Source organism: Palaemon carinicauda, chromosome 8 (genome assembly GCF_036898095.1).
Source record: "Palaemon carinicauda isolate YSFRI2023 chromosome 8, ASM3689809v2, whole genome shotgun sequence".
In the NCBI taxonomy this organism is placed as follows: domain Eukaryota; kingdom Metazoa; phylum Arthropoda; class Malacostraca; order Decapoda; family Palaemonidae; genus Palaemon; species Palaemon carinicauda.
Window position 1 is genome coordinate 176,236,080 of NC_090732.1, and position 27,032 is coordinate 176,263,111.

At 39.6% G+C, this 27,032-nt stretch overlaps 1 protein-coding gene and 1 long non-coding RNA gene across 2 annotated transcripts in view; both read right to left on the minus strand.

Moving 5' to 3' along the window:
* The window catches only part of LOC137645587 (Parkinson disease protein 7 homolog), a 420,232-nt gene that overhangs the window by 128,370 nt on the left and 264,830 nt on the right, over positions 1-27,032 (minus strand). The gene's annotated exons all lie outside the window — the stretch shown is intronic.
* LOC137646141 (uncharacterized) overlaps positions 1-27,032 on the minus strand; it is a 57,477-nt gene that overhangs the window by 20,116 nt on the left and 10,329 nt on the right. Inside the window, exons 5-6 of the long non-coding RNA XR_011045405.1 lie at positions 2,867-2,997; positions 230-360 (exon numbers count right to left, since the gene is read on the minus strand). This is a non-coding gene — a long non-coding RNA (uncharacterized lncRNA). The remainder of the gene's footprint in view (positions 1-229; positions 361-2,866; positions 2,998-27,032) is intronic.

A 27,032-nucleotide genomic window follows, 5' to 3' on the forward strand; every position in this document is an offset into this window, starting at 1 on the left:
CAGGTGTGAGTGAGCGGGATAGCCAGTCTAGTGTATGATTATACAGTAAATAAAAATTTCTCAGGTAGAATTTATATAAAATATATGATAAATCGCTTATTTGTTCCGGTAAAATTGTATACTTCTTTTTTAGGAGAAATTCCTACCAATATATATCATTAAAGGATATTAAATACATGCAACTCAACAGGAGAGAATGCGTATCAATGGAAAACCAAGACAAACTTACCAAATGACATGGCCAATCCCAGAAACTTTGGCATGTCCAACATACATTCCACATGATGTGCCCAGTCCACTACACTTTTCACTATTCCTGAAGCAAATTCAACGCATGGTCAAGCGCACAACGCTCCAAACCTAGAGGGAGAGTTAATACAGTTTAGTGGAGCAAGGAGCACAGGCATGTCATATTCGAATTCACCGGGTACAGAGAAAAAAGGGAGGAGATATGGATGGCTAGTAGCTAAAGAACTATCCCAAAAATTCTAAAATGTTCTGAATCCAGTGGTTATGCCACTTCACAAAATGCATCTCCTAATTAAAATAAATAAGGTGTGTTCCACACATGAACAAATAAAAAATAATATTAATAAATAAACAAGATAACAAAAAGGATAAAAAAATTGGTGTAAAAAAAATCAATGATGCAAATCTCTTGAAGCAAGAAAGGTGGAACGACATTGATAAAATAAAGACGAGCACACGATAACTTATGGAAAAAGGAGAATTCCAGCAGTAAGAAGAAAAGGATGGAAATCGCAATGTAGGTAGCACAGAAAAAGAGGAACATACCTTGTGAGAGGAATATAATCTAAAATTTTTCACAGCAGAGGAAACCAAAGTGCTGGAGTAGCAAAACAGAAGAGGGAAAACATACGTAACGCTGAAAAGGAAAACGTATGCAACAAATGATAATATAGAAATTACTGGTATACTGGAAGAGGTGGAAATGATGAGGAGATAAAGGCAGAAAAGCAGTAAAAAATTAAAATGACATCAACACAAGAATATAATAAATAGCACTTCTAAAGAGGTTAATGAATTTCCTAACCTGGAATCTTCAGGACTGACAAAAAATTTGCTAAGACCAGCTGGAGAACCCGTCTGGAAAAAGATCAAAATAAACTAGAGCATCATGAGGGAAAAGATAGGAGCATAAACATGACAAATTTGGAAATAATTTGTGTTTTCCTAACTATACAAACATCGAGCTCTTTATACAGGATTTCATATTGATGAGAGCTGAAACTAGTCAAAAGACTTTATAGCGAGGTATAGCTACCCTCCGTTAACTACCAGGGTGGTAGCGACGGGTAAACCAGCCACCACGCTCACACAGCCGAAGCTTACTGACGTCAACAGAATGTTGGGTGATCAGTGAAACGGTTAGATGGGCTAAAAGGAGGAAACATTTAGAATCCCTCTCTCACACTGCCGACAAACTGGAATTAGGTATCAGTGAATGAAAGCTCGTGTCCAACTGAATGGCAAGCTGATCGGGCAGTGATAAAAACCTAAAGAACTAAGCATTTCCACACCAAATACAGGTAGTTCTTGACTTACGACCTATGCGACTTATGACAGTTCGACTTTATATATTTTTTCTTCGGGGTGAAGAAGTCAAGTCTATCAGAAATAGTACGGCAATGGCAAAAATATTTCCTTGGAAACAATCTTTTTTCTTGTATAAAATTAAACCGATTCTTTTTCTTGTATAAAATTAAACGGATTTATCTTGGTAAATTAGTATTTTCTTTTGTTGATAATACAGTCAAACCTCAAGCTACGAAAGAATCGGCTTACAAAATTTTTACTTTACACGACTCAGGTCACGAAAAATGTTTCGGTAAACGAAAGGTGGTACGGAGCGGGAGCCCGACCGTATTCGAGATGGAATTTAAAATTTGCGCGACGCCAGCCAGTAAACTTGCTACCATCCTCCTGCGTTCCCATTGGTTATCTCTCTACTTGGATGCTAGTTACCACCATGAGATCCAGCTCTCCTGTTGGTCGGCATCTACGGTACTGTATCCCATTGTGCATCTACGCATTGGCGTTCCTGTCTTTTCATTCCGGTTTTGTAACAATTTTACAGTACGTACTGTTATCGTGTGTGATACTTGCAATACATTATTAGCCATGGGTCCCAAGAAAGTCGCTGATGCCAAGGGAAAGAAGAGGACGATGCTTTCCATGGAGATGAGGATGGAAATAATCAAGAAATACGAGGCTGGCATGCTCGCGAAGGAATATGGCCGAAATCCGTCTATGATAGGAATGATCCAGAAGCAGAAAGAAGCTATCAAAGCAGCAACACCTTGTAAGGGCGTGACTTTATTCCAGCAAGAGGAGCCACATTCACGATGAGATGGAGAGACTGCTTCTTGTCTGGATAAAGGACAAAGAAATGGCTGGAGACACTATCACTGGAGCGATAATCTGCCAGAAAGCCAGCGTCATTTTCAGTGATCTCGTGCTTGCTCAGGCCGAAGCCGACACAGAAAGGGACAATAACCAAACACACACCAAAGAAAAAGGAATAGTAATAAAGTCAAGGCAGTTTGTTTTAATGGGAGAGAGAGACGGTACGTTTGCACTCTACCGAGCCGAAAGTAAAAGTGGTTACTCAACCGACAGGTGTGAGTGAGCGGGATAGCCAGTCTAGTGTATGATTATACAGTAAATAAAAATTTCTCAGGTAGAATTTATATAAAATATATGATAAATCGCTTATTTGTTCCGGTAAAATTGTATACTTCTTTTTTAGGAGAAATTCCTACTAATATATATCATTAAAGGATATTAAATACATGCAACTCAACAGGAGAGAATGTGTATCAATGGAAAACCAAGACAAACTTACCAAATGACATGGCCAATCCCAGAAACTTTGGCATGTCCAACATACATTCCACATGATGTGCCCAGTCCACTACACTTTTCACTATTCCTGAAGCAAATTCAACGCATGGTCAAGCGCACAATGCTCCAAACCTAGAGGGAGAGTTAATAGAGTTTAGTGGAGCAAGGAGCACAGGCATGTCATATTCGAATTCACCGGGTACAGAGAAAAAAGGGAGGAGATATGGATGGCTAGTAGCTAGGGAACTATCCCAAAAATTCTAAAATGTTCTGAATCCAGTGGTTATGCCACCTCACAAAATGCATCTCCTAATTAAAATAAATAAGGTGTGTTCCACACATGAACAAATAAAAAATAATATTAATAAATAAACAAGATAACAAAAAGGATAAAAAAATTGGTGTAGAAATAATCAATGATGCAAATCTCCTGAAGAAAGGAAGGTGGAACGACATTGATAAAATAAAGACGAGCACACGATAACTTATGGGAAAAGGAGAATTCCAGCCGTAAAAAGAAAAGGATGGAAATCCAAATGTGGGTGGCACGGAAAAAGAGGAACATACCTTGTGAGAGGAATATAACCTAAAACTTATCACAGCAGAGGAAACCAAAGTGCTGGAGTAGAAAAACAGAAGAGGGAAGATATACGTAACGACTGAAAAGGAAAACGTATGCAACAAATGATAATACAGAAATTACTGGTATACTGGAAGAGGTGGAAAGGATGAGGAGATAAAGGCAGAAAAGCAGTAAAATATGAACATGAAATCAATACAAGAATATAATAAATAACTCTTCTAAAGAGGTTAGTGAATATCCTTAAATGGTTGATGTTACTGCCCTGGAATCTTCAGGACTGACAAAAAATTTGCTAAGACCAGCTGGAGAACCAGTCTGGAAAAAGATCAAAATAAACTAGAGCATCATGAGGGAAAAGATAGGAGCATAAACATGACAAATTTGGAAATAATTTGTGTTTTCCTAACTATACAAACATCGAGCTCTTTATACAGGATTTCATATTGATGAAAGCTGAAACTAGTCAAAAGACTTTATAGCGAGGTATAGCTACCCTCCGTTAACTACCAGGGTGGTAGCGACGGGTAAACCAGCCACCACGCTCACACAGCCGAAGCTTACTGACGTCAACTGAATGTTGGGTGATCAGTGAAACCGTTAGATGGGCTGAAAGGAGGAAACATTTAGAAACCCTCTCTCACACTGCTGACAGACTGGAATTAGGTATCAGAGAATGAAAGCTCGTGTCCAACTGAATGGCAAGCTGGTCGGGCAGTGATGAAAACCTAAAGAACTAAGCATTTCCACAGCAAATACAGGTGGTTCTTGACTTGCGACCTATGCGACTTATGACAGTTCGACTTTACATTTTTTTTTCGGGGTGATGAAGTCTAAGTCTATCAGAAATAGTACACTAATAGCAAAAATATTTCCTTGGAAACAATCTTTTTTCTTGTATAAAATTAAACTGATTTATCTTGGTAAATTAGTATTTTCTTTTATTGATAATACAGTCAAACCTCATGCGCCGAAAGAATCGGCTTACGGAATTTTTACTTTCCAAAAGGATACGCAAAGAATTTTACGACTCGGGTCACAAAAAATGTTTCGAAAACGGAAGGTGGTACGGAGCGGGAGCCCGACCGTATACGAGACGGACTTTAAAATTTGCGAGCCGCCAGCCCGTAAACTTGCTACCATCCTCCTGTGTTCCCATTGGTTATCTCTCTACTTGGATGCTAGTTACCACCATGAGATCCTGCTCTCCTATTGGTTGGCATCTACGGTACTGTATCCCATTGTGCATCTACGCATTGGCGTTCCTATGTCTTTTCGTTCCGGCAGCGGTGTCGTGCGCATTGATTTAGTGTTTGTGATTTGGCTTTCGTAACAATTTTACAGTATGTACTGTTATCGTGTGTGATACTTGCAATACATTATTAGCCATGGGTCCCAAGAAAGTCGCTGATGTCAAGGGAAAGAAGAGGACGATGCTTTCCATGGAGATGAAGATGGAAATAATCAAGAAATACGAGGCTGGCATGCGGTTAAGTGTGCTCGCGAAGGAATACGTCCGAAATCCGTCTACGATAGGAATGATCCTGAAGCAGAAAACTGCTATCAAAGCAGCAACACCTTCTAAGGGCGCGACTTTTTTCCAGCAAGAGGAGCCACATTCACGATGAGATGGAGAGACTGCTTCTTGTCTGGATAAAGGACAAAGAAATGGCTGGAGACACTATCACTGAAGAGATAATCTGCCAGAAAGCCAGCGTCATTTCCATTGATCTCGTGCTTGCTAAGGCGAAGCCGACGCAGGAGAAGGAACATCGAAGCAGGAACCCCCAGAGTTCAAGGCTTCTCGTGGGTAGTTTGAAAAATTTAAGAGACGCTCGGGCATTCATTCAGTGGTGTGTCATGAGGAGGCTGCAAGTTCGGACACGAAAGCAGCCGAAGCCTTTGTCAAGACGTTCAACAAGTTGACTGTCTGGGAAGGCTACAGTCCCCAGCAAGTCTTCAATTGTGACAAGACGGGGCTTTTTAATGTGATGTGGAGGGCTAATGGAAAAGCCTGGGTAACAAGACAATTGTTTATCGAGTGGATAAACCTCACCCTTCGTCAATTTTGGAAGGAGTATTTTGATATTGTCAAATGCCTCAAAATGATCGATCAAGCATGGCAGGAGGTTTCGAGGCGCACCTTGAACTCTGCTTAGTAAAAGATGTGGCCTGATGTCGTCTCCGCACAAGATTTCAAGGGCCTCCACGCACACCAAATTGAAGACGATTCTGAAAATGTTGATGAACCTAAACCTGTTGCTCAATCTGAAGTTGCCGAGATCGTTACACCCGGGAAGGCCATGGGTCTGGAAGTTGATGAGGCCGACATCAATGAGCTCATCCAGGAGCACCGAGGAACTTACGACAGATGGCCTGAAGGAGTTGGAGGCCATGCGAGTGAACATCGTTCAGAAGAGTACAGCGGGGGGCGAGGAGGATGACCCACTAACAACGGCAGAAATTAAAGAGGGTCTAGATGGCAACTTTAAAATGGTGGCTCTCGTAGAAAAAACACACCCAGAAAAAATTCTCACAGGTCGTGCGCTTGAGTACTGTAATGGTTTGCACGAGTTATTTCAGGCAAATTTTAAAAACCTGGCCTTAACAAGCTTCGTTGGACGAATATTTTACTAAAAGGCAAGCGCCAGCTAAGAAACAAAAGAAAAGTGGCAGCGATGATGCTGGTGCTCAGTTCCTGCTAAAGCGCAGTTTTCGGTGAATGCGCAGAAAAGCGCTGGAGAGCAGGCAAGCGCTGGCGCATTGGATCCGAGACCACAACTGCGCAGGAGAGCGCAAGTGAGCAGGAGACTGTTGGATCTGAGAGCGCAGGTGCGCAGGAGAGCGCTGGCGCACAGTAAGGCACTGTGTAGGGTTTAGGGTTTTGTGAAGTCTCCCAAGAATGTGCAAAAGCGTGTGACTGGCCACGCAAAGGCGGGTGCCTGGGCACGCGATTACGGGTGAGAACTGGCGCGCGTGCGCATAAGAGGGTTGGCGCGGGCGCAGAGGAATGCTGGCCCGCAGGCAAACGCTGGTGAGCAGACACCGTTGGCGAAAAGGGGCAAGAGTGAGCTAAATCACCAGTGTGTGAGTGGGAGTGGTAGCAAGCTACCACCCCTAACCCCCGCTAACTAGTGGTGTCGGTAGTTAACCCTCCAAAATTTTAATGGCTCGTCATTTCAGCTCCGCCGAAAGTATAACTCCAAATAAATAGTGTGATTTGTATTCCAGTTACGAAACAAATAACATTCGTAAATAATTTGTATTTTTCCCTAACTAATACAAACCTGTAGTTATTCATATATAGATATAGCTTTTGGCGGAGAGACTCTGTAATAAAACAAGAATTACAATTATTTAAATCACCTAAAAAATATTCACTAATAGGGAGAACCACTTATCCTCAGAAGGGAAGTGTTCCCCACGGAGAAGAGGCTGAAAAGTTGAAACTAAAAACAATTATAATTTCGCTTAAATAATTGACGAAAACTATCGGAAGCGCAACCTAACCCGCGAACGGTTAAGGTGATCCCCCCGTTGGTAGACTGTCGGAGGTCCATGAAAGGTGAACGGTCTTGAGAAGAGAAAGACCGTAGTCAATCTCTGAGAGGAAACACTCTTCGTTCAGTAATCCATGTTTCCCGTATAAAGAGGGAAAGGCGATACTACAACAGTTGAACGAGGAAGGTCCAAACGATGAAGATTCCCCTGCGGCGGCAGCCGAGCCAACGGTAGTTATATGCCAACGAAAGACCGATGGACAAGGGGGGGAGAGGTTGGATGGGAAGGTTCCTTGGCCTTGCGCAAGTGTCTTGAGAACCTGTCGTATATGAATCACACGTATAGCATAAACACTGAAAAAGGAAACTTACAACATTTCAATACATATGTATATACATAAACAATTAGAATGTATATATATATATATATATATATATATATATATATATATATAGACTGTATACTGTATATAAGGAAAATTAAGTATAAAAAAAAAATTAATGGCAGTCCAGAACAGGCGAGGAAGAGCGGAAACAACCACTCTCCATCCGAGCCAAAAGTGAGCTAAATCACCAGTGTGTGAGTGGGAGTGGTAGCAAGCTACCACCCCTAACCCCTGCTATCTAGTGGTGTGGGTAGTTAACCCTCGCTAAATTTTAATGGCTCGTCATTTAAGCTCCGCCGAGAGTATAACTCCAAATAAATAGCGTGGTTTGTATTCCAGTTACGAAACAAATGACATTCGTAAATAATTTGTATTTTTCTCTAACTAATTCAAACCTGTAGTTATTTATATATAGATATAGCTTTTGGCAGAGAGAAACTGTAATAAAACAAGAATTACAATTATTTGAATCAGCTGAAAAATATTCACTAATAGGGAAAACCACTTATCCTCCGAAGAGAAGTGTTCCCCACGGAGAAGAAGCTGAAAAGTTAAAATTAAAAAATTATAATTTCACTTAAATAAATGAGACAAACTATCGGAAGTGCAACCTAACCCGCGAACGGGAAAGGTGTTCCCCCCGTTAGTAGACTGTCGGAGGTCCATGAAAGGTGAACGGTCTTGAGAAGAGAAAGACCGTAGTCAATCTCTGAGAGGACTCTCTCTCTTCGCTCAGTAATCCATGTTTCCCGTAGACAGAGGGAAAAGTGAAGACAATGACAGTTGGATGAGGACGGTCCAAACGATGGCGATTCCCCTGCGGCGGCAGGCGAGCCAACGGTAGTTATATGCCGACGGGAACACCGATGGACAAGGGGGGAGAGGTTGGAAGGGAAGGCTCCCTGGCCTTGCGCAAGAGTCTTGAGAACCTGTCGTATATGTATCACACGTATAGCACAAACACTGAAAAGGAAACTTACAACATTTCAATACATATATATATACATAAAAAATAAGAATGTTTTATTATATAAGTTAAAAGGAAAAATTAATGGCAGTCCAGAATAGGCGAGGAGGAAGAGCGGAAACAACCGCTCTCCATCAGAGCCAAAAGTGAGCTAAATCACCAGTGTGAGAGTGGGAGTGGTAGCAAGCTACCACCCCTAACCCCAGCTAACTAGTGGTGTGGGTAGTTAACCCTCGCTAAATTTTAATGGCTCGTCATTTCAGCTCCGCCGAAAGTATAACTCCAAATAAATAGCGTGGTTTGTATTCCAGTTACGAAACAAATGACATTCGTAAATAATTTGTATTTTTCCTTAACTAATATAAACCTGTAGTTATTTCTATAAAGATTGAGCTTTTAGCAGAGAGAAACTGTAATAAAACAAGAATTACAATTATTTAAATCACCTAAAAAATATTCACTAATAGGGAGAACCACTTATCCTCAGGCGAAGACAACATCAGTTGAACAAGGAGGGTTCAAACGATGACTATTCCCCTGCGGCGGAAGCCGAGCCAACGGTAGTTATATGCCGACGAGAGGACCGATGGACAAGTGGGCAGAGGTTGGAAGGGAATGTTCCCTGGCCTTGCACAAGTGTCTTGAGAACCTGTCGTATATGTATTACATGTATAGCACAAACACTGAAAAGGAAACTTACAACATTTCAATACATATATATATACATAAACAATAAGAATATTTTATCATATTTATATATATATATAAAAATTAAGTTAAAAGCAAAAATTAAGGGCAGTCCAGAATAGGCGAGGAGGAAGAGCAGAAACAACCGCTTTCCATCCGAGCCAAAAGTGAGCTAAATCACCCTAACCCCCGCTAACTAGTGGTGTGGGTTAGTTAACCCTCGCTAAATTTTAATGGCTCGTCATTTCAGCTCCGCTGAAAGTATGACGACAAATAAATATCGTGTTTTGTATTCCAGTTGCAAAACAAGAGACATTCGTAAATAATTTGTATTTCTCCCTATTACAAACGTGAAGTTATTTACATATATAGATATAGCTTTTGGCGGAAAGAACCTGTAATAAAACAAGAATTAGAATTATTTAAATCAGCTGAAAAATATTCACTAATAGGGAAAACCACTTATCCTCCGAAGAGAAATGTTCCCCACGGAGAAGAAGCTGAAAAGTTAAAATTAAAAAATTATAATTTCACTTAAATAAATGAGACAAACTATCGGAAGTGCAACCTAACCCGCGAACGGGAAAGGTGTTCCCCCCGTTAGTAGACTGTCGGAGGTCCATGAAAGGTGAACGGTCTTGAGAAGAGAAAGACTGTAGTCAATCTCTGAGAGGACTCTCTCTCTTCGCTCAGTAATCCTTGTTTCCCGTAGAAAGAGGGAAAAGTGAAGACAATGACAGTTGGATGAGGAGGGTCCAAACGATGACGATTCCCCTGCAGCGGCAGCCGAGCCAACGGGAAGACCGATGGACAAGGGGGGAGAGGTTGGAAGGGAAGGTTCCCTGGCCTTGCACAAGAGTCTTGAGAACCTGTCGTATATGTATCACACGTATAGCACAAACACTGAAAAGGAAACTTACAACATTTCAATACATATATATATACATAAAAAATAAGAATGTTTTATTATATAAGTTAAAAGGAAAAATTAATGGCAGTCCAGAATAGGCGAGGAGGAAGAGCGGAAACAACCGCTCTCCATCAGAGCCAAAAGTGAGCTAAATCACCAGTGTGAGAGTGGGAGTGGTAGCAAGCTACCACCCCTATCCCCCGCTAACTAGTGGTGGGGGTAGTTAACCCTCGCTAAATTTTAATGGCTCGTCATTTCAGCTCCGCCGAGAGTATGACGACAAATAAATAGCATGGTTTGTATTCCAATTACGAAACAAATGACATTCGTATATAATTTGTATTTTTCCCTAATACAAACCTGTAGTTATTTAAATATAGATATAGCTTTTGGTGGAGAGAACCTGTAATAAAACAAGAATTACAATTATTTAAATCACCTGAAAAATAATCACTAATAGGGAGAACCACTTATCCTCCGAAGGGAAGCGTTCCACATGGAGAAGAATCTGAAAAGTTAAAATTAAAAACAATTATAATTTCACCTAAATAATTAAGAAAAACTATCGGAAGCACAACCTAACCCGCGAACGGGAAAGGTGCTCCCCCCGTTGGTAGACTGTCGGAGGTCCATGAAAGGTGAACGGTCTTGAGAAGAGAAAGACCGTAGTCAATCTCTGAGAGGACTCTCTCTCTTCGCTCAGTAATCCATGTTTCCCGTAGAAAGAGGGAAAAGTGAAGACAACAGCAGTTGAACGAGGAGGGTCCAAACGATGACGATTCCCCTGCGGCGGCAGCCGAGCCAACGGTAGTTATATGCCGACGGGAACACCGATGGACAAGGGGGGAGAGGTTGGAAGGGAAGGTTCCCTGGCCTTGCACAAGAGTCTTGAGAACCTGTTGTATATGTATCACACGCATAGCACAAACACTGAAAAGGAAACTTACAACATTTCAATACATATATATATACATAGAAAATAAGAATGTTTTATTATATAAGTTGAAAGGAAAAATTAATGGCAGTCCATAATAGGCGAGGAGGAAGAGCTGAAACAACCGCTCTCCATCCGAGCCAAAAGTGAGCTAAATCACCAGTGTGTGAGTGGGAGTGGTAGCAAGCTACCACCCCTAACCCCAGCTAACTAGTGGTGTGGGTAGTTAACCCTCGCTAAATTTTAATGGCTCGTTATTTCAGCTCCGCCAAAAGTATAACTCCAAATTAATAGCGTGGTTTGTATTCCAGTTACGAAACAAATGACATTCGTAAATAATTTGTCTTTTTCCTTAACTAATATAAACCTGTAGTTATTTCTATAAAGATAGAGCTTTTAGCAGAGAGAAACTGTAATAAAACAAGAATTACAATTATTTAAATCACCTAAAAAATATTCACTAATAGGGAGAACCACTTATCCTCAGGCGAAGACAACATCAGTAGAACAAGGAGGGTTCAAACGATGACTATTCCCCTGCGGCGGAAGCCGAGCCAACGGTAGTTATATGCCGACGAGAGGACCGATGGACAAGTGGGCAGAGGTTGGAAGGGAATGTTCCCTGGCCTTGCACAAGTGTCTTGAGAACCTGTCGTATATGTATCACATGTATAGCACAAACACTGAAAAGGAAACTTACAACATTTCAATACATATATATATAGATAAACAATAAGAATGTTTTATTATATATATATATATATATATATATATATATATATATATATATATATATATATATATATATATATATATATATATATATATATCTCGGGAAAAGTAAGTTAAAATAAAAAATTAATGGGAGTCCAGAATAGGCAAGGAGGAAGAGCGGAAACAACCGCTCTCCATCCGAGCCAAAAGTGAGCTATATCACCAGTGTGTGAGTGGGAGTGGTAGCAAGCTACCACCCCTAACCCCCGCTAACTAGTGGTGTGGGTAGTTAAGCCTCGCTAAATTTTAATGGCTCGTCATTTCACCTCCGCAGAGAGTATAACTCCAAATTAATAGCGTGGTTTGTATTCCAGTTACGAAACAAATGACATTCCTAAATAATTTTTATTTTTCCCTAATACAAACCTGTAGTTATTTATATATTTATATAGCTTTTGGTGGAGAGAACCTATAATAAAACTAGAATTACAATTACTTAAATCAGCTAAAAAATATTCACTAATAGGGAGAACCACTCATCCTCAGAAGGGAAGTGTTCCCCACGGAGAAGAAGCTGAAAAGTTAAAATTAATAACAATTATAATTTCACTTAAATAACTGACGAAAACGTATCGGAAGCGCAACCTAACCCGCGAACGGGAAAGGTGCTCCCCACGTTAGTAGACTGTCGGAGGTCCATGAAAGGTGAACGGTCTTGAGAAGAGAAAGACCGTAGTCAATCTCTGAGAGGAAACACTCTTTGCTCAGTAATCCATGTTTCCCGTAGAAAGAGGGAAAGGCTTAGACAACAACAGTTGAACGAGGAGGGTCCAAACGATGACGATTCCCCTGCGGCGGCAGCCGAGCCAACGGTAGTTATATGCCGAATTGAAGACCGATGAACAAGGGGGGAGAGGTTGGAAGGGAAGGTTCCCTAGCCTTGCGCAAGTCTCTTGAGAACCTATCGTAAATGTATCACACGTATAGCACAAACACTGAAAAGGGAACTTACAACATTTCAATACATATATATATACATAAACAATAAGAATATTTTATCATATTTATAATATAAAAATTAAGTTAAAAGCAAAAATTAATGGCAGTCCAGAATAGGCGAGGAGGAGCGGAAACAACCGCTCTCCATCCGAGCCAAAAGTGAGCTAAATCACCAGTGTGTGAGTGGGAGTGGTAGCAAGATACCACCCATAACCCCCGCTAACTAGTGGTGTGGGTAGTTAACCCTCGCTAAATTTTAATGGCTCGTCATTTCACCTTCGCCGAGAGTATGACTCCAAATAAATAGCCTGGTTTGTATTCCAGTTACGAAACAAATGACATTCGTAAATAATTTGTATTTTTCCTTAACTAATACAACCCTGTAGTTATTTATATATAGATATAGCTTTTGGCGGATAGAAACTAATAAAACAAGAATTACAATTATTCAAATCAGCTAAAAAATATTCACTAATAGGGAGAACCATTTATCCTCCGATGGGAAGTGTTCCCCACGGAAAAGAAGCTAAAAAGTTGAAATCAAAAACAATTATAATTTCAATTAAATAATTGACGAAAACTATCGGAAGCGCAACCTAACCCGCTAACGGGAAAGGTGCTCCCTCCGTTAGTAGACTGTCGGAGGTCCATGAAAGGTGAACGGTCTTGAGAAGAGAAAGACAGTAGTCAATCTCTGAGAGGAAACACTCTTTGTTCAGTAATCCATGTTTCCCGTAGAAAGAGGGTAAGGCTTAGACAACAACAGTTGAACGAGGAGGGTCCAAACGATGACGATTCCCCTGCGGCGGCAGCAGAACCAACGGTAGTTATATGCCGACAGGAAGACCGATGGACAAGGGGGGAGAGGTTGGAAGGGAAGGTTCCCTGGCCTTGCACAAGTCTTGAGAACCTGTCGTATATGTATCACACGTATAGCACAAACACTGAAAAGGAAACTTACAACATTTCAATACATATAATTATACATAAACAATAAGAATGTTTTATTATATATATATATATATATATATATATATATATATATATATATATATATATATATATATATATATATATATATATATATATATATCTACTGTATACTGTATATAAGGAAAATTAAGTTAAAAGAAAAAATTAATGGCAGTCCAGAATAGGCGAGGAGGAAGAGCTGAAACAACCACTCTCCATCCGAGCCAATATTGAGCTAAATCACCAGTGTGAGTGGTGTGGGTAGTTAACCCTCGCTAAATTTTAATGGCTCGTCATTTCAGCTCCGCCGAAAGTATGACTCCAAATAAATAGCGTGGTTTGTATTCCAGTTACGGAATAAATGACATTCGTAAATAATTTGTATTTTTCCCTAACTAATACAAACCTGTAGTTATTTATATATAGATATATCTTTTGGCAGCGAGAAACTGTAATAAAACAATAATTATAATTATTTGAATCAGCTGAAAAATATTCACTAATAGGGAAAACCACTTATCCTCCGAAGAGAAGTGTTCACCACGGAGAAGCTGAAAAGTTAAAATTAAAAACAATTATAATTTCAATTAAATAATTGAGCAAAACTATCGGAAGCGCAACCTAACCCGCGAACGGGAAAGGTGCTCCCTCCGTTGGTAGACTGTCGGAGGTCCATGAAAGGTGAACGGTCTTGAGAAGAGAAAGACCGTAGTCAATCTCTGAGAGGAAACACTCTTCGTTCAGTAATCCATGTTTCCCGTAGAAAGAGGGAAAGGCGAAGAAAACAACAGTTGAACAAGGAAGGTCCAAACGATGACGATTCCCCTGCGGCGGCAGCAGAACCAACGGTAGTTATATGCCGACAGGAAGACCGATGGACAAGGGGGGAGAGGTTGGAAGGGAAGGTTCCCTGGCCTTGCGCAAGTCTCTTGAGAACCTATCGTAAATGTATCACACGTATAGCACAAACACTGAAAAGGGAACTTACAACATTTCAATACAAATATATATACAAAAACAATAAGAATATTTTATCATATTTATATATATAAAAATTAAGTTAAAAGAAAAAATTAATGGCAGTCCATAATAGGCGAGGAGGAAGAGCGGAAACAACCGCTCTCCATCCGAGCCAAAAGTGAGCTAAATCACCAGTGAGAGTGGGAGTGGTAGCAAGCTACCACCCCTAACCCCCGCTAACTAGTGGTGTGGGTAGTTAACCCTCGCTAAATTTTAATGGCTCGTCATTTCAGCTCCGCCGTAAGTATAACTCCAAATAAATAGCGTGGTTTGTATTCAAGTTCCGAAACAAATGACAATAGCTTTTGGCGGAGAGAACCTGTAATAAAACAAGAATTACAATTATTTAAATCAGCTGAAAAATAATCACTAATAGAGAGAACCACTTATCCTCAGGAGGGAAGTGTTCCCCACGGAGCAGAAGCTGAAAAGTTAAAATTAAAAACAATTATAATTTCACTTAAATAACTGACGAAAACTATCGGAAGCGCAACCTAACCCGCGAACGGGAAAGGTGCTCCCCCCGTTAGTAGATTGTCGGAGGTTCATGAAAGGTGAACGGTCTTGAGAAGAGAAAGACCGTAGTTAATCTCTGAGAGGAAACACTCTCTTCGCTCAGTAATCCATGTTTCCCGTAGAAAGAGGGAAAGGCGAAGCCAACAACAGTTGAACGAGGAGGGTCCAAATGATGACGATTCCCATGCGGCGGCAGCCGAGCCAACGGTAGTTATATGCTGACGGGAACACCGATGGAAAAGGGGGGAGAGGTTGGAAGGGAAGGTTGAAAACCTGTCGTATATGTATCACACGTAAAGCACAAAAACTGAAAAGGAAACTTACATTTCAATACATATATAAATACATAAACAATAAGAATATTTTATCATATTTATATATATAAAAATTAAGTTAAAAGCAAAAATTAATGGCAGTCCAGAATAGGCGAGGAGGAAGAGCGGAAACAACCGCTTTCCATCCGAGCCAAAAGTGAGCTAAATCACCAGTGTGTGAGTGGGAGTGGTAGCAAGCTACCACCCCTAACCCCCGCTAACTAGTGGTGTGGGTAGTTAACCCTCGCTAAATTTTAATAGCTCAGTCATTTCAGCTCCGCCGAAAGTATAACTCCAAATAGATAGCGTGGTTTGCATTCCAGTTACGAAACAAATGACATTCGTAAATAATTTGAATTTTTCCCTAACTAATACAAACCTGTAGTTATTTCTATAAAGATAGAGCTTTTAGCAGAGAGAAACTGTAATAAAACAAGAATTACAATTATTTAAATCACCTAAAAAATATTCACAAATAGGGAGAACCACTTATCCTCAGGCGAAGACAACATCAGTTGAACAAGGAGGGTTCAAACGATGACTATTCCCCTGCGGCGGAAGCCGAGCCAACGGTAGTTATATGCCGACGAGAGGACCGATGGACAAGTGGGCAGAGGTTGGAAGGGAATGTTCCCTGGCCTTGCACAAGTGTCTTGAGAACCTGTCGTATATGTATCACATGTATAGCACAAACACTGAAAAGGAAACTTACATTTCAATATATATATATATATATATATATATATATATATATATATATATATATATATATATATATATATATATATATATATATATATATATATATATATATATATATATATATATATATATATATCGGGAAAAGTAAGTTAAAATAAAAAATTAATGGGAGTCCAGAATAGGCAAGGAGGAAGAGCGGAAACAACCGCTCTCCATCCGAGCCAAAAGTGAGCTAAATCACCAGTGTGTGAGTGGGAGTGGTAGCAAGCTACCACCCCTAACCCCCGCTAACTAGTGGTGTGGGTAGTTAAGCCTCGCTAAATTTTAATGGCTCGTCATTTCACCTCCGCCGAGAGTATAACTCCAAATTAATAGCGTTGTTTGTATTCCAGTTACGAAACAAATGACATTCGTAAAAAATTTGTATTTTTCTCTAACTAATTCAAACCTGTAGTTATTTATATATAGATATAGCTTTTGGCAGAGAGAAACTGTAATAAAACAAGAATTACAATTATTTGAATCAGCTGAAAAATATTCACTAATAGGGAAAACCACTTATCCTCCGAAGAGAAGTGTTCCCCACGGAGAAGAAGCTGAAAAGTTAAAATTAAAAAATTATAATTTCACTTAAAAAAATGAGACAAACTATCGGAAGTGCAACCTAACCCGCGAACGGGAAAGGTGTTCCCCCCGTTAGTAGACTGTCGGAGGTCCATGAAAGGTGAACGGTCTTGAGAAGAGAAAGACCGTAGTCAATCTCTGAGAGGACTCTCTCTCTTCGCTCAGTAATCCATGTTTCCCGTAGAAAGAGGGAAAAGTGAAGACAATGACAGTTGGATGAGGACGGTCCAAACGATGGCGATTCCCCTGCGGCGGCAGCCGAGCCAACGGTAGTTATATGCCGACGGGAACACCGATGGACAAGGGGGGAGAGGTTGGAAGGGAAGGCTCCCTGGCCTTGCGCAAGAGTCTTGAGAACCTGTCGTATATGTATCACACGTATAGCACAAACACTGAAAAGGAAACTTACAACATTTCAATACATATATATATACATAAAAAATAAGAATGTTTTATTATATAAGTTAAAAGGAAAAATTAATGGCAGTTCAGAATAGGCGAGGAGGAAGAGCGGAAACAACCGCTCTCCATCAGAGCCAAAAGTGAGCTAAATCACCAGTGTGAGAGTGGGAGTGGTAGCAAGCTACCACCCCTAACCCCAGCTAACTAGTGGTGTGGGTAGTTAACCCTCGCTAAATTTTAATGGCTCGTCATTTCAGCTCCGCCGAAAGTATAACTCCAAATAAATAGCGTGGTTTGTATTCCAGTTACGAAACAAATGACATTCGTAAATAATTTGTATTTTTCCTTAACTAATATAAACCTGTAGTTATTTCTATAAAGATAGAGCTTTTAGCAGAGAGAAACTGTAATAAAACAAGAATTACAATTATTTAAATCACCTAAAAAATATTCACTAATAGGGAGAACCACTTATCCTCAGGCGAAGACAACATCAGTTGAACAAGGAGGGTTCAAACGATGACTATTCCCCTGCGGCGGAAGCCGAGCCAACGGTAGTTATATGCCGACGAGAGGACCGATGGACAAGTGGGCAGAGGTTGGAAGGGAATGTTCCCTGGCCTTGCACAAGTGTCTTGAGAACCTGTCGTATATGTATCACATGTATAGCACAAACACTGAAAAGGAAACTTACAACATTTCAATACATATATATATAGATGAACAATAAGAATGTTTTATTATATATATATATATATATATATATATATATATATATATATATATATATATATATATATATATATATATATATATATATATATATATATCTCGGGAAAAGTAAGTTAAAATAAAAAATTAATGGGAGTTCAGAATAGGCAAGGAGGAAGAGCGGAAACAACCGCTCTCCATCCGAGCCAAAAGTGAGCTATATCACCAGTGTGTGAGTGGGAGTGGTAGCAAGCTACCACCCCTAACCCCCGCTAACTAGTGGTGTGGGTAGTTAAGCCTCGCTAAATTTTAATGGCTCGTCATTTCACCTCCGCCGAGAGTATAACTCCAAATTAATAGCGTGGTTTGTATTCCAGTTACGAAACAAATGACATTCCTAAATAATTTTTATTTTTCCCTAATACAAACCTGTAGTTATTTATATATTTATATAGCTTTTGGTGGAGAGAACCTATAATAAAACTAGAATTGCAATTACTTAAATCAGCTAAAAAATATTCACTAATAGGGAGAACCACTTATCCCCAGAAGGGAAGTGTTCCCCACGGAGAAGAAGCTGAAAAGTTAAAACTAAAACAATTATAATTTAACTTAAATAATTGAGAAAAACTATCGGAAGCGCAACCTAACCCGCGAACAGGAAAGGTGCTCCCCCCGTTAGTAGACTGTCGGAGGTCCAAGAAAGGTGAACGGTCTTGAGAAGAGAAAGACCGTAGTCAATCTCTGAGAGGACTCTCTCTCTTCGCTCAGTAATCCTTGTTTCCCGTAGAAAGAGGGAAAAGTGAAGACAATGACAGTTGGATGAGGAGGGTCCAAACGATGACGATTCCCCTGCAGCGGCACCCGAGCCAACGGGAAGACCGATGGACAAGGGGGGAGAGGTTGGAAGGGAAGGTTCCCTGGCCTTGCACAAGAGTCTTGAGAACCTGTCGTATATGTATCACACGTATAGCACAAACACTGAAAAGGAAACTTACAACATTTCAATACATATATATATATACATAAAAAATAAGAATGTTTTATTATATAAGTTAAAAGGAAAAATAATGGCAGTCCAGAATAGGCGAGGAGGAAGAGCGGAAACAACCGCTCTCCATCAGAGCCAAAAGTGAGCTAAATCACCAGTGTGAGAGTGGGAGTGGTAGCAAGCTACCACCCCTAACCCCAGCTAACTAGTGGTGTGGGTAGTTAACCCTCGCTAAATTTTAATGGCTTGTCATTTCAGCTCCGCCGAAAGTATAACTCCAAATAAATAGCGTGGTTTGTATTCCAGTTACGAAACAAATGATATTCGTAAATAATTTGTATTTTTCCTTAACTAATATAAACCTGTAGTTATTTCTATAAAGATAGAGCTTTTAGCAGAGAGAAACTGTAATAAAACAAGCATTACAATTATTTAAATCACCTAAAAAATATTCACTAATAGGGAGAACCACTTATCCTCAGGCGAAGACAACATCAGTTGAACAAGGAGGGTTCAAACGATGACTATTCCCCTGCGGCGGAAGCCGAGCCAACGGTAGTTGTATGACGACGAGAGGACCGATGGACAAGTGGGCAGAGGCTGGAAGGGAATGTTCCCTGGCCTTGCAAAAGTGTCTTGAGAACCTGTCGTATATGTATCACATGTATAGCACAAACACTGAAAAGGAAACTTACAACATTTCAATACATATATATATAGATAAACAATAAGAATGTTTTATTATATATATATATATATATATATATATATATATATATATATATATATATATATATATATATATATATATATCTCGGGAAAAGTAAGTTAAAATAAAAAATTAATGGGAGTTCAGAATAGGCAAGGAGGAAGAGCGGAAACAACCGCTCTCCATCCGAGCCAAAAGTGAGCTATATCACCAGTGTGTGAGTGGGAGTGGTAGCAAGCTACCACCCCTAACCCCAGCTAACTAGTGGTGTGGGTAGTTAAGCCTCGCTAAATTTTAATGGCTCGTCATTTCACCTCCGCCGAGAGTATAACTCCAAATTAATAGCGTGGTTTGTATTCCAGTTACGAAACAAATGACATTCCTAAATAATTTTTATTTTTCCCTAATACAAACCTGTAGTTATTTATATATTTATATAGCTTTTGGTGGAGAACCTATAATAAAACTAGAATTACAATTACTTAAATCAGCTAAAAAATATTCACTAATAGGGAGAACCACTTATCCCCAGAAAGGAAGTGTTCCCCACGGAGAAGAAGCTGAAAAGTTAAAACTAAAACAATTATAATTTAACTTAAATAATTGAGAAAAACTATCAGAAGCGCAACCTAACCCGCGAACAGGAAAGGTGCTCCCCCCGTTAGTAGACTGTCGGAGGTCCAAGAAAGGTGAACGGTCTTGAGAAGAGAAAGACCGTAGTCAATCTCTGAGAGGACTCTCTCTTCGCTCAGTAATCCATGTTTCCCGTAGAAAGAGGGAAAAGTGAAGACAATGACAGTTGGATGAGGAGGGTCCAAACGATGACGATTCCCCTGCAGCGGCAGCCGAGCCAACGGGAAGACCGATGGACAAGGGGGGAGAGGTTGGAAGGGAAGGTTCCCTGGCCTTGCACAAGAGTCTTGAGAACCTGTCGTATATGTATCACACGTATAGCACAAACACTGAAAAGGAAACTTACAACATTTCAATACATATATATATATACATAAAAAATAAGAATGTTTTATTATATAAGTTAAAAGGAAAAATTAATGGCAGTCCAGAATAGGCGAGGAGGAAGAGCGGAAACAACCGCTCTCCATCAGAGCCAAAAGTGAGCTAAATCACCAGTGTGAGAGTGGGAGTGGTAGCAAGCTACCACCCCTAACCCCAGCTAACTAGTGGTGTGGGTAGTTAACCCTCGCTAAATTTTAATGGCTCGTCATTTCAGCTCCGCTGAAAGTATAACTCCAAATAAATAGCGTGGTTTGTATTCCAGTTACGAAACAAATGACATTCGTAAATAATTTGTATTTTTCCTTAACTAATATAAACCTGTAGTTATTTCTATAAAGATAGAGCTTTTAGCAGAGAGAAACTGTAATAAAACAAGAATTACAATTATTTAAATCACCTAAAAAATATTCACTAATAGGGAGAACCACTTATCCTCAGGCGAAGACAACATCAGTTGAACAAGGAGGGTTCAAACGATGACTATTCCCCTGCGGCGGAAGCCGAGCCAACGGTAGTTATATGCCGACGAGAGGACCGATGGACAAGTGGGCAGAGGTTGGAAGGGAATGTTCCCTGGCCTTGCACAAGTGTCTTGAGAACCTGTCGTATATGTATCACATGTATAGCACAAACACTGAAAAGGAAACTTACAACATTTCAATACATATATATATAGATAAACAATAAGAATGTTTTATTATTATATATATATATATATATATATATATATATATATATATATATATATATATATATATATATATATATATATATATATATATATATATATATATATATATATATCTCAGGAAAAGTAAGTTAAAATAAAAAATTAATGGGAGTCCAGAATAGGCAAGGAGGAAGAGCGAAAACAACCGCTCTCCATCCGAGCCAAAAGTGAGCTATATCACCAGTGTGTGAGTGGGAGTGGTAGCAAGCTACCACCCCTAACCCCAGCTAACTAGTGGTGTGGGTAGTTAAGCCTCGCTAAATTTTAATGGCTCGTCATTTCACCTCCGCCGAGAGTATAACTCCAAATTAATAGCGTGGTTTGTATTCCAGTTACGAAAAAAATGACATTCCTAAATAATTTTTATTTTTCCCTAATACAAACCTGTAGTTATTTATATATTTATATAGCTTTTGGTGGAGAGAACCTATAATAAAACTAGAATTACAATTACTTAAATCAGCTAAAAAATATTCACTAATAGGGAGAACCACTTATCCCCAAAAGGGAAGTGTTCCCCACGGAGAAGAAGCTGAAAAGTTAAAACTGAAAAAATTATAATTTAACTTAAATAATTGAGAAAAACTATCGGAAGCGCAACCTAACCCGCGAACAGGAAAGGTGCTCCCCCCGTTAGTAGACTGTCGGAGGTCCAAGAAAGGTGAACGGTCTTGAGAAGAGAAAGACTGTAGTCAATCTCTGAGAGGACTCTCTCTCTTCGCTCAGTAATCCATGTTTCCCATAGAAAGAGGGAACGGCGAAGACAACAACAGTTGAACGAGGACGGTCCAAACGATGGAGATTCCCCTGCAGCGGCAGCCGAGCCAACGGTAGTTATATGCCGACGGGAACACCGATGGAAAAGGGGGGAGAGGTTGGAAGGGAAGGTTGAAAACCTGTCGTATATGTATCACACGTAAAGCACAAAAACTGAAAAGGAAACTTACAACATTTCAATACATATATATATACATAAACAATAAGAATATTTTATCATATTTATATATATAAAAATTAAGTTAAAAGCAAAAATTAAGGGCAGTCCAGAATAGGCGAGGAGGAAGAGCAGAAACAACCGCTTTCCATCCGAGCCAAAAGTGAGCTAAATCACCCTAACCCCCGCTAACTAGTGGTGTGGGTTAGTTAACCCTCGCTAAATTTTAATGGCTCGTCATTTCAGCTCCGCTGAAAGTATGACGACAAATAAATATCGTGTTTTGTATTCCAGTTGCGAAACAAAAGACATTCGTAAATAATTTGTATTTCTCCCTATTACAAACGTGAAGTTATTTACATATAGGGATATAGCTTTTGGCGGAAAGAACCTGTAATAAAACAAGAATTAGAATTATTTAAATCAGCTGAAAAATATTCACTAATAGGGAAAACCACTTATCCTCCGAAGAGAAATGTTCCCCACGGAGAAGAAGCTGAAAAGTTAAAATTAAAAAATTATAATTTCACTTAAATAAATGAGACAAACTATCGGAAGTGCAACCTAACCCGCGAACGGGAAAGGTGTTCCCCCCGTTAGCAGACTGTCGGAGGTCCATGATAGGTGAACGGTCTTGAGAAGAGAAAGACCGTAGTCAATCTCTGAGAGGAAACACTCTCTTCGCTCAGTAATCCATGTTTCCCGTAGAAAGAGGGAAAGGTGAAGACATTGACAGTTGGACGAGGAGGGTCCAAACGATGACGATTCCCCTGCAACGGGAAGACCGATGGACAAGGGGGGAGAGGTTGGAAGGGAAGGTTCCCTGGCCTTGTGCAAGAGTCTTGAGAACCTGTTGTATATGTATCACACGCATAGCACAAACACTGAAAAGGAAACTTACAACATTTCAATCAATATATATATACATAAAAAATAAGAATGTTTTATTATATAAGTTAAAAGGAAAAATTAATGGCAGTCCAGAATAGGCGAGGAGGAAGAGCTGAAACAACCGCTCTCCATCCGAGCCAAAAGTGAGCTAAATCACCAGTGTGTGAGTGGGAGTGGTAGCAAGCTACCACCCCTAACCCCAGCTAACTAGTGGTGTGAGTAGTTAACCCTCGCTAAATTTTAATGGCTCGTCATTTCAGCTCCGCCGAAAGTATAACTCCAAATAAATACCGTGGTTTGTATTCCAGTTACGAAACAAATGACATTCGTAAATAATTTGTATTTTTCCCTAACTAATAAAAACCTGTAGTTATTTATATATAGATATAGCTTTTGGCAGAGAGAACCTGTAATAAAACAAGAATTACAATTATTTAAATCACCTAAAAAATATTCACTAATAGGGAGAACCACTTATCCTCAGGCGAAGACAACATCAGTTGAACAAGGAGGGTTCAAACGATGACTATTCCCCTGCGGCGGAAGCCGAGCCAACGGTAGTTATATGCCGACGAGAGGACCGATGGACAAGTGGGCAGAGGTTGGAAGGGAATGTTCCCTGGCCTTGCACAAGTGTCTTGAGAACCTGTCGTATATGTATCACATGTATAGCACAAACACTGAAAAGGAAACTTACAACATTTCAATACATATATATATAGATAAACAATAAGAATGTTTTATATATATATATATATATATATATATATATATATATATATATATATATATATATATATATATATATATATATATATATATATATATATATATATATATCTCGGGAAAAGTAAGTTAAAATAAAAAATTAATGGGAGTCCAGAATAGGCAAGGAGGAAGAGCGGAAACAACCGCTCTCCATCCGAGCCAAAAGTGAGCTATATCACCAGTGTGTGAGTGGGAGTGGTAGCAAGCTACCACCCCTAACCCCCGCTAACTAGTGGTGTGGGTAGTTAAGCCTCGCTAAATTTTAATGGCTCGTCATTTCACCTCTGCCGAGAGTATAACTCCAAATTAATAGCGTGGTTTGTATTCCAGTTACGAAACAAATGACATTCCTAAATAATTTTTATTTTTCCCTAATACAAACCTGTAGTTATTTATATATTTATATAGCTTTTGGTGGAGAGAACCTATAATAAAACTAGAATTACAATTACTTAAATCAGCTAAAAAATATTCACTAATAGGGAGAACCACTTATCCCCAGAAGGGAAGTGTTCCCCACGGAGAAGAAGCTGAAAAGTTAAAACTAAAACAATTATAATTTAACTTAAATAATTGAGAAAAACTATCGGAAGCGCAACCTAACCCGCGAACAGGAAAGGTGCTCCCCCCGTTAGTAGACTGTCGGAGGTCCAAGAAAGGTGAACGGTCTTGAGAAGAGAAAGACCGTAGTCAATCTCTGAGAGGACTCTCTCTCTTCGCTCAGTAATCCATGTTTCCCGTAGAAAGAGGGAAAAGTGAAGACAATGACAGTTGGATGAGGAGGGTCCAAACGATGACGATTCCCCTGCAGCGGCAGCCGAGCCAACGGGAAGACCGATGGACAAGGGGGGAGAGGTTGGAAGGGAAGGTTCCCTGGCCTTGCACAAGAGTCTTGAGAACCTGTTGTATATGTATCACACGCATAGCACAAACACTGAAAAGGAAACTTACAACATTTCAATACATATATATATACATAAAAAATAAAAATGTTTTATTATATAAGTTGAAAGGAAAAATTAATGGCAGTCCATAATAGGCGAGGAGGAAGAGCTGAAACAACAGCTCTCCACACGAGCCAAAAGTGAGCTAAATCACCAGTGTGTGAGTGGGAGTGGTAGCAAGCTACCACCCCTATCCCCCGCTAACTAGTGGTGTGGGTAGTTAACCCTAGCTAAATTTTAATGGCTCGTCATTTCAGCTCCGCCGAGAGTATGACTCCAAATAAATAGCATGGTTTGTATTCCAATTACGAAACAAATGACATTCGTATATAATTTGTATTTTTCCCTAATACAAACCTGTAGTTATTTAAATATAGATATAGCTTTTGGTGGAGAGAACCTGTAATAAAACAAGAATTACAATCATTTAAATCACCTGAAAAATAATCACTAATAGGGAGAACCACTTATCCTCCGAAGGGAAGCGTTCCACATGGAGAAGAAGCTGAAAAGTTAAAATTAAAAACAATTATAATTTCACCTAAATAATTAAGAAAAACTATCGGAAGCGCAACCTAACCCGCGAACGGGAAAGGTGCTCCCCCCGTTAGTAGACTGTCGGAGGTCCATGAAAGGTGAACGGTCTTGAGAAGAGAAAGACTGTAGTCAATCTCTGAGAGGAAACCCTCTCTTCGCTCAGTAATCCATGTTTCCTGTAGAAAGAGGGAAAGGCGATACTACAACAGTTGAACGAGGAGGGTCCAAACGATGAAGATTCCCCTGCGGCGGAAGCCGAGCCAACGGTAGTTATATGCCGACGGGAAGACCGATGGACAAGGGGGGAAAGGTTGGAAGGGAAGGTTCCCTGGCCTTGCGCAAGTGTCTTGAGAACCTGTCGTATATGTATCACACATAAAGAAAAAACACTGAAAAGGAAACTTACATTTCAATACATATATATATACATAAAAAATAAGAATGTTTTATTATATAAGTTAAAAGGAAAAATTAATGGCAGTCCAGAATAGGCGAGGAGGAAGAGCGGAAACAACCGCTTTCCATCCGAGCCAAAAGTGAGCTAAATCACCAGTGTGTGAGTGGGAGTGGTAGCAAGCTACCACCCCTAACCCCCGCTAACTAGTGGTGTGGGTAGTTAACCCTCGCTAAATTTTAATAGCTCAGTCATTTCAGCTCCGCCGAAAGTATAACTTTAAATAGATAGCGTGGTTTGCATTCCAGTTACGAAACAAATGACATTCGTAAATAATTTGAATTTTTCCCTAACTAATACAAACCTGTAGTTATTTCTATAAAGATAGAGCTTTTAGCAGAGAGAAACTGTAATAAAACAAGAATTACAATTATTTAAATCACCTAAAAAATATTCACTAATAGGGAGAACCACTTATCCTCAGGCGAAGACAACATCAGTTGAATAAGGAGGGTCCAAACGATGACTATTCCCCTGCGGCGGAAGCCGAGCCAACGGTAGTTATATGCCGACGAGAAGACCGATAGACAAGTGGGCAGAGGTTGGAAGGGAAGGTTCCCTGGCCTTGCACAAGTGTCTTGAGAACCTGTCACATATGTATCACACGTATAGCACAAACACTGAAAAGGAAACTTACAACATTTCAATACATATATATATAGATAAACAATAAGAATGTTTTATTATATATATATATATATCTCGGGAAAAGTAAGTTAAAATAAAAAATTAATGGGAGTCCAGAATAGGCAAGGAGGAAGAGCGGAAACAACCGCTCTCCATCCGAGCCAAAAGTGAGCTATATCACCAGTGTGTGAGTGGGAGTGATAGCAAGCTACCACCCCTAACCCCCGCTAACTAGTGGTGTGGGTAGTTAAGCCTCGCTAAATTTTAATGGCTCGTCATTTCACCTCCGCAGAGAGTATAACTCCAAATTAATAGCGTGGTTTGTATTCCAGTTACGAAACAAATGACATTCCTAAATAATTTTTATTTTTCCCTAATACAAACCTGTAGTTATTTATATATTTATATAGCTTTTGGTGGAGAGAACCTATAATAAAACTAGAATTACAATTACTTAAATCACCTAAAAAATATTCACTAATAGGGAGAACCACTTATCCTCAGAAGGGAAGTGTTCCCCACGGAGAAGAGGCTGAAAAGTTGAAACTAAAAACAATTATAATTTCGCTTAAATAATTGACGAAAACTATCGGAAGCGCAACCTAACCCGCGAACGGGAAAGGTGCT